Raw genomic sequence first — 7,946 nt, forward strand, 5'->3', positions numbered from 1 at the left:
GGAGTGGCTTGTGGGAGCTGCTTACAACAGGCTGTATTCATTCTTTCTGGGCACCAATGCTAAGAACTTGAAGCAGGACTTGTCTCAGTTGGCACTATAGTTGCCACAATTTTCTGTGAAAAGCCCTGCAAAAGCCAGTGACAACGTTACCTACTTGAGGGCACCAGAAGAAATCATCATTGGAAGTAGCAGGTGAACTATAAGGTTTGAGGGTTGCCATTCTCTGATAATCCAATGTAAGTGACTTTAATCAGTATGAAAAAGAGAAGAACATTGGTCTTTCAAGATTTTCACATTAGAAGGTATGACTAGTTTTCTCTTAGGAAAGTTGTTAAAATGTTCAGAAATTTTGGGAAGAAGATAAGGCATATATTGAAACTTTAAACTCTGCATCATTCCTTAGAATTTCTTTGTAGTACATAATCCTGGAAAGAATTAATAAAATTCTGACTGATGGAAGATGTATAAACTATAGCCAAATAAACACAGATTCTAGAAATATTGAGAATGGGTTAGTTAACAATAAATTGATTTTGTTATTTTCAATTGATTGGGCCTGGAACCTAGCTTCTTATGAATATTTCTTTAAAAAATTACCAGAGGAAAATAGAATAAAATCAATATTCAATTCATTCGTCACAAATAACTTTATTGTCTTCAGTTAGTAGTATCATTTATTTCAAAGAGGTGAGCAGATGTCCTTAAAAGCTCCTGTTTGCCAGTGACAGAAGACAGCCATAAAGCCGACTTTTTTTATTTGTGGTTATATTCCAAAATGCTGAAATAGACTATAATAAAATGTGCTTTGTTCCTAGAAAACTATGCAGCTTGTGTGACTTTTTATACACTACATTTTTTTTTCTTCTCTCTTCAGGGATTCTTCTCAAACTTAATTTTCAACTAGCTCATGCTGAACAGATCTCAGTAAATTATACCACTCTCTAGCTTGTTAGTGAGTCCAGAAGATTGAGATTTATATTTGACATCTTCTTCCTCATTCTCCATATTATATTTACCACTAAATCATCTGCATTCTCCCTCCAAATTGTGCTTCATGCCACTCCTTTATATCCATCTCTACTGCTACCTCTGTAATACAAGCAAAAAGACAATCATTTCTTGCCTAAACCACTGCATAACTTCCAAATTCATCATCCCATTTTCTTTCTTGACCCTCTCCAATCCAGTTTTTACAGAATAGCCAGAGGGTTATTTTTAAATCATCGATTGAATTTCAAGCTATTTTTCAACTTAAAAATTTTAAGTGGCTTTGCGTTGCAGTTAGAATGAAATCCAAACTCCTAATTTTCGGCTACAAGATCCCAGTTGAAATGTCTTCCCCATTATGATTATGTTTGATGGATAATTTTCATTTACTTCTTCAGATTCAGATATTTGAGTGGGAACAGAGTGAAGTCAGGGCATTTAGACTGTTAACTTCCTGCAGTTGGTTACCCCAGCTCCTTTCAGATGGACAGCTAGTTATTGCACATTCTCATAACTGCTCACTCCCCTGCACCTTCCGGCCCGGAGGTGGTAATGGTTTTCCACTGGTTGTTAGCTCTGGAGGAACTATATCTTTCCTCATTTATTTCCTTGCTTCTTGCCCACTCCTTTGTAAGTAGTCTTTTATTAAACTTTTTACAAATTAACCAGATTATATGTGCCATCTCTTTTTTGTTAGGAACATGACTGATTAAATCTCTGGTAGTGGGGGTGGCCTGAAAAATGGATTGGGTAGCTCCGTAAGTTTGAGAAACACATAGATAATCTTTTGGTAGGGAGGAATAGGACCCTAATCGTCCATGGCTTATGGTGTCTTTATGATTATTCAAAATGCCACCCATATGGCACAGGCTTAAGTGAATGTGGAAAGCAAGGCAGTGGAATCAAGTGCTGCGGCACTTGGTCTTATGGTAACAAGAGAGACTATAAAGATTATGGATTGGTTGGCTGTTTTGGAAGATCCTAGAAATCATACAGAAAGGAAAAATTCAAAGTCATAAAAATATAACCCGGAGTACAAGATAGAAATCAGAAATCTTCAGGGCGCCTCAGTTGGTTAAGCCTCTGTCTTCAGCTCCGGGATTGAGTCCTGCATAGGGCTCCTTGCTCAGTGGGGAGCCTGCTTCTCCCTCTGCCTCTGCCTGCTTGTGTTCCCTCTCTCTGTGTCAAATAAATCAATAAAATCTTAAAAACAAGAAACAAACAAACCAGAAATCTTCAAGGGCATTTTTGGAGGAGGCCTCTTAATTCCTGTAGTCACAGGGCAGATATGGCTGAGGACCAATCCCAAGGCCTGCTTATAAAGGCTGCAGAGTTTTAGTGCCAGTTCAAGGCTTAATTCTATGGGACAAAGGCTCTTACCTCCCTATCCCATCTGAGGGAAAAGATTCCCCTTGAAATGAAACTTTTAATGACTGCTGCTGGGTGCGATGTCTCACAAAGAAATGCCAGTTCTCCCAGGGACCGACCACCACTGCCCTTCATGGCTCCTCTACCCATAGGAGTTAGATCCAGACATGGACCTGATGGAGACATACAAAGCCTACTCCAAAGGGTATAGCTTATATACCCAAAGGGTTGTAGGACCGCATTAGTTTGTATCAGCAGGAATCAGAAGCATTGTAAGTGTGGATTCTATGGATGTTATTTGATTGGACAAAAATGACTGATATGCATATGCCCAAAAAAGTTACAGAATTTAATGTGCTGGTATAAGCACCTAGGAGTGATTTTAATCAATTAGGTTGGCTAATTGTAGGCTAGAGACATTGGTGGCCTATTAACAAAAAAATGTTAAAGCTGGAATTTACCTGGTATACTGCAAAAGAAGGAGTTAAAAGTCCTAGACAGATAGCAATATTGAATTCATTTAATACCACAAACTGCTCAGCTATTCCTCTAACCATACCTGTCAGGAGAGCCAGGAACACTTTCCCAACAGCACATTCTTTTTTAAATGCCTTATTTCACTAATAGTCACTCTTGTGGTCTGGAGATCATGGTTGGGATGCTCTTTCCTTAACTAAATAAATCCCAACTTTGGGCTTTGTTGATTTCAGTAATAGCTAAGCATTAATACTCTGAATGGCAGAATTAAAGAGCAAAGAATAAACCCCACTTCCAATATCCCAACATCCTGGTAGTGCGTACTCTCACATGACATGAGGTTGTGAATCTAAAGCCTTGGGGTGAATCTAAAGCCTTAGAAATAAAAAATATGGTTTTTTAAATTTATTTTAAACAATTTGGTGATTTTTTTCTCGTCTCTTTTAAGTCTAAGTTATAGTAATTAAAAATTTCATTTGTCGTTGGCTTCTTAGCCCTTAAGACTTTTCTTAAAAACAAAGTCCAATTTGTAAAACACATATTGTGTGTGCATATTCATATAAATTTCATATATATGTATACTTCAACTGAAGCTAAAAGAGGGATATAGATAACAGCGTGTGAGAAAGTTTCTTTTGAAGGCTCTGAAGAGCCTGGTTGGAAATCCACTGGTCAACTGGTCAAGGTGATTGCCTTATTCCTTTTAGAATTGTCCTTTCCCTTTCTAAAAGAAAGATGATAAGTTATTGCTATCGGAGGTACTATGTCCTTCAAAAACTCATAAATAATATTTAGTAGCTCAGTAATTGTTTCAGCCAATTCCTTAAGAAGCTTGGGATGTGTGTTATTAGGATCTGATAATTGGATGGAATCCAGTTTTTAATGTAATGTTTGATATGAAGCTGTCCTGCTTTTACCACCCTATCACATATCTAGTTATTGACAGGTATAGGAAATTAAAGGAAGGTTGCTTTTGTTTTGTTAGTCTCATCGGTAGATTTTTTTTTTTCTTTTGCTATAGGCCTAGTAAAATGAAAGTGAATTTTCAAGTTTATTTCTCAGGATTCCCAAGACGAGAACATGCATCAAATAAAATACTTCATAATGTGATATTATGAATAAGATTAATGAAATTTATCAAATATGTCAGTGATGGTTTTCTTATGACAAAAGATTTTAATTCACAGGAAAATCCTCACCAGCTTGCTTGAAATCAAGTTTTCGGAGGTTAACCTAATAGCAATAACAATAAAAATGTTGACTGATATTTGTGGAGCATTATGTACCAAGCCCTATGGAATAAGTACTTTATATGGATGATCTCATTGAAGTCTCCGATCAAATCACTATGTGATATCACATTCAGTTTCACAAATGAGAGAACCAGGCTTGAGAAGTTAGGTAAATTTCCCATTGTACAAGTGGCTAAGACAGGCCATGTTTAAATCCATAGTCTGTACCAAACTGTCTCCCTATTGATGGTGCTTCTCTCTAATTGTGGTGGTGAGGACAGCAGGACTTGGCAGTTAATTTGAGAGAAATTTGGCAGTTAATATTCTGAAAGAAGTAGAAAATACATGAAAGGAAATTTAGGAGCCAACCAGTAAAACCATCATATTTTATTGATAAAGAACATGAGGCATAAATAGTATAATACACAAATAAGGGAATTTAGGCCTCTCAATTCCTGTTTTCTCATCTATAAAATGGGAATGATAATAATAGAACCTACCTCAAAGAATCACTCTAAAATTCATTACATCCTTGTACTTATGTATCTAGTTTTCCCTCTTTCCAAAGTGTAAGAACAAGAGAATTCAGGAAGTATAAGTGTTAAAAAGGATAACTAAATAAACCATTACCTACATGCATCACTTTGTATTCCAATTCTCAGAAATGTTAGAATAAAGAATAAGGAAGCATCTGGCCAGGAGCATACATAGTAAAATGAATTTAGATTCAAATTGTTAGCAGGGGTAAAAGTTTTATATTTTCTTTTCTTTTAGTTTCTTGGGGCTAATTTGTAGACAAGAGGAGGCTTAGTATCTCTACGAGGATATAACACTTTAAAAGTAGTAGAAAACCCAAACAACATTCCACTTCTCCAAACTATACTGTTACTATCTTGGTTAACAAGGAATGCAGAGTAGGCAGTTCTTGGCATTGGTTTATCTATGTAATAATGCCAGGGTTGCTATCTGTGAAATTATATTGGCCTTTCTTTCTTGGTCTCAAGATGGTTACTGCAGGTCCAGAAATCATGGACGCAGTTAAAGCATGAAAAGGCAGGGGGGCGGGGGGAAGAATAGAATCAGCCTCCTCTGTCCCTTTTATTAGGAAATGCAAAAGCCTTCCAGAAAGGCTTCCCAGGACACTTATCCCAGTATCTTATTTGCCAACACCAAGACCATTATGTTTCCAACTGGCCTTCCAGTGTAGGCAGGTAATGAAAGGTAAAGAATAGACTAGTCAACAGTATTATTCAGATTTATGATTATCATATGTTGACAACACTTTTATATTAGCTGGGATATATATTAATGGAAATGGGGAAATTGCCACTTATATCTGCCACTTACAGAGTATTAAGCTCTAGTATATATGTTAGGAACTTTATGGTCATTAATTAATACTCAAAGTACCTTTGAGAAAATGGATGAATAAACTGAGATTCAGAAAGGTGAATGCTACTGCAGACATCTTATACATAATATTCTTTGAAACTGGGTTTGACTGACTTGAAAGTTTGTGCTTACAATTGGAACATAAAAAAATGAAACAACCTTTTTCAAGTTTACTTAGTTGAAATCTGGGACTGGGGTTGGTATCTAAATCTAAATAATTTGCTCCCAACCACTAAAACAGATTACCGTTTGCCATCTATATTTAGGAGAGTGTTGTCTAACCTCCCATCATAACATGGGATGATTCTAGAATGAGCACAGAATATACTCTCCAGGCAGGTGTTGGAAATGTACACTTGGGTTTTTCCTCATTTATCAGTTAAAAATGTCAGGATAACAGGCAAGAAAGTTTCAGAAGGAAAGGAAGTATGTGTAAGGTTAGGGCTATCTGGCATAGATACCCTATTTTGCCTGATGATCTGGAAGAGTGTGAGGTTGGAAAAGACAGTTAAACTGAGGAAGTTCCTTAGAAGCAATTTATTCTACCCCTCTGATTACAGTGCCATATATTCTCTATTTAAACTCTTTTTAATACAAATAAGACAATAGAAAAAAAACAAAAACAAAAAACCACAACACCTTAAGATCAGTATTTCTTTTTATTTTTTTTTAGGATTTTATTTATTTATTTGACAGAGAGAGAGAGAGAGTGAGCACAAGCAGAGGGAGAGGGAGAAGCAGGCTCTCCTCTGGTCAGGGAGCCCAATGCAGGGCTTGATCCCAGGACCCTGAGATAACGACCTGAGCCGAAGTCAGCAGCTTAACCGACTGAGCCACCCAGGCGCCCCAAGATCAGTATTTCTTCACAATTCAGTAATACCTTTAAAATTCTCTTCAGTGTGTTAGAAAATTCCGGAACCAGCATCTTTATGGAAGTGGGAAAAAGGCAAGTATAAGGCATTGTCTTTGTTAACTATGAGATGTTAGTGTATACTTAGCAGGGGGCTTATGATGGTCATGTGCGAATGGAAGGATGAGAATTATTTTTTCCCCACATAGGTTCCCTTTAAAGAGACTTTAAAGGCTTATATCCCTTTAAAGGTAATAATGAAGGGTTTCAGAAAGACGTTTCAGCACAGTTCACTGAGCAGAGTAAAAACATTTGCCCTGTGGATATCAAATACATAGGGAGAAAAGCACCTACAATAACTGATGGCAACTACCAAAGGAAAAAAAAATTAAAAACAGATGTGAGATTTCATTGCTAGCATAACTATGATGACTTTATAAAATGAATTTTGTGCCTCAGGTATCTGGTCTGAACATCTGAATAATCATATTTCTCAAGGTGTCTATCAGTGGATCTGTTCATTATTCATTTGGTCCTTGCTTATGGATGAACCTGTACCCTCTAATGATCAAGAAAAGTGACTTTATGTTAATCCCAAAGAGGGGGTAATTAGGCATTTCAAGTCCCTTTGGTTCCTGTCAGTTTAATAACCACTCCTTTTTATAACTTGAAACTATAAATACATAATATTATATTGTAATTTGTCACATGGTTCCATGTCATCTTTTCACTTCTTGCTATAAGACAAACACATACATATTGAATCTCTGTGTTTTTCAGAATAATCCAAATATTTAAAACTTTATTCTGAGCTTCTAGTAATAATACTTTTAATAAAGGCATGACTTCTTTATTCTAATGATAATAATTACAAATAATAGTCATAACTAACATTTACTGAGTTATTGCTAAATGCTAGTTTCTCTAAATATTTCATAAGCCTAATCTCTTTTCTAAGCAACTTAATGGAATATGTACACTTATTTTTTTTCTTGAGTTCAGATCAAGTGTAGAAACCTTCATAGTTGTAAATGTCAGTAGTAAAACCTTTCCATCATTGCTCAGAACTGATTAGTCTTTCATATACACACATATCGTCTCCACCCTCACCCCAACCTCATTCATCAGTTACACAATGACACCTTTGCGCACGCACACACACACACACACACACACACACACAAACTCCAGACATAAGCCTTTATTGTTCTACATACTTTTACTTCTCAGAACTATGGAGATCATGCATCAGGTAGACTGGAAGGTCTTCTGATGCTCAAATTTGGCTATTTTCATCATTAATCCACTTCAGTAAGAGCAGATCTCAGAGAGCACTTATTATTTTTATTTCACAGATGAGAAGATGATCCCCAGAGAGATATATAACCTATCCAAGGTCACAGAACTTATAAATGGAAAACTTACGAGTCTAAAGCCTCAACATATAAGACCATGCTAGAGAAATTTAGATTGTATAGCTATCGAATTTAAAACTCTTATTTTAAAATTGTAAAGCTACATTGAATTATAACAGATTCCTGTTGGGAAACTGGAAATAATTATGGACATTGTTCCTCACAGTTCATAGCAATGCCTTTTGTATATCTGATACTCCAGTGAATGTTTGATGAACAAATAAA

General features: G+C 36.2%; 2 non-coding genes across 2 annotated transcripts; both read right to left on the reverse strand.

The window, feature by feature from the left end:
* Window positions 1-7,299: 7,299 nt before the first annotated feature.
* Window positions 7,300-7,369, reverse strand: LOC112834661 (small nucleolar RNA U2-30). The gene has a single exon (XR_003210983.1). It is a non-coding gene; the product is annotated as a small nucleolar RNA U2-30 (small nucleolar RNA).
* A 161-nt stretch (window positions 7,370-7,530) lies between these two features.
* LOC112834664 (small nucleolar RNA U2-19) lies at window positions 7,531-7,610 on the reverse strand. Its single transcript, XR_003210984.1, has one exon. It is a non-coding gene; the product is annotated as a small nucleolar RNA U2-19 (small nucleolar RNA).
* Between the last annotated feature and the right edge of the window lie 336 nt (window positions 7,611-7,946).

Source organism: Callorhinus ursinus, unplaced genomic scaffold (assembly GCF_003265705.2).
Source record: "Callorhinus ursinus isolate GAN/ISIS: 27379988/994484 unplaced genomic scaffold, GSC_fseal_2.0 scaffold1, whole genome shotgun sequence".
Classification (NCBI taxonomy): Eukaryota; Metazoa; Chordata; class Mammalia; order Carnivora; family Otariidae; genus Callorhinus; species Callorhinus ursinus.